A 983-nucleotide genomic window follows, 5' to 3' on the forward strand; every position below is an offset into this window, starting at 1 on the left:
TTCGCATCCGCCCAGCGAGGGGGGTTGCTGGGCCCTGGAGCCCTTCCCCAGCCCTCCGGACGCATCCGCCTGCCGCTGCGAGTCCTTTGAGGTTGCGATCATTGCTGGGTCATACCCATGAAGCGACACACCCAGCCTAATTTGGCACTGCGTGGGTTCTTCACAAACCAGCTTTTAACTAATCAGGATAATAGGATTGTTCTCCTTGGTTGCTAAATTTGAGTGGAAGTTCTTCTCAAAGCCTTCCCTGCTGCTGCTGGGGGGCTCTGAGGGAGAGGAGCCGGTGCTCCGCTGCCAGCGAAAGCGAGCGGGGTGGGCTGCGGTTGTCCAGACCCCCCTTCACCGCCAAACTGAGCCCCCTTCCACGCTGCTCTCCTCCTCCCCCCTGCAGTTCTTCCCCGTTTCCAGCTGAAGTGCAGTGCAGTACAAAGCCTGAAGGCGGACGAGGCTTCACAAGTCCCTTCTCTGCCTACAAGCCTCCCGGTGCTGGGACTACCCGCACCCCGCGCCTCGAGGCCTCGCACGTACCTTCACTGCGCTGGGAGGTGTCGGTGTGCGAGGGTCGGTGCCTCCGTGGGTGTGCACGGAGGGTTTGCGCCTCCCTGGTCGGACGGCACTGGCCCGAGTCACCTGCCGGTGGGACTCGCTGATGGGCGTTGGTGTGGGGAGAGCAGCGGATGGTGTCTACCTTGACTTCAGCGAGGCTTTTGATGCTGTCTCCCATAACATCCTCATAGGGAAGCTCAGGAAGCATGGGCTGGATGAGTGGACAGTGAGGTGGATTGGGAACTGGCTGCAGGGCAGGGCTCAGAGGGTTCTGGTCAGCGGGGCAGAGTCCACTTGGAGGCCAGTAGCTCATGGGGTTCCCCAGGGCTCAGTACTCGGCCCAGTCTTGTTCAACTTGTTCATCCGTGACCTGGATGAGGGGACAGGCATACCCTCCGCAAGTTTGCCGACAACACCAAACTGGGAGGAGCGGCTGG

General features: G+C 61.1%; 1 protein-coding gene across 1 annotated transcript in view; it reads left to right on the forward strand.

The window, feature by feature from the left end:
* LOC104127481 (myotubularin-related protein 5-like) overlaps positions 1 to 983 on the forward strand; it is a gene marked incomplete at its 3' end in the record, with an annotated part of 66,798 nt that overhangs the window by 22,505 nt on the left and 43,310 nt on the right.

Source organism: Egretta garzetta, unplaced genomic scaffold (genome assembly GCF_000687185.1).
Source record: "Egretta garzetta isolate BGI_Z169 unplaced genomic scaffold, ASM68718v1 scaffold986, whole genome shotgun sequence".
Taxonomy (NCBI): Eukaryota; Metazoa; Chordata; class Aves; order Pelecaniformes; family Ardeidae; genus Egretta; species Egretta garzetta.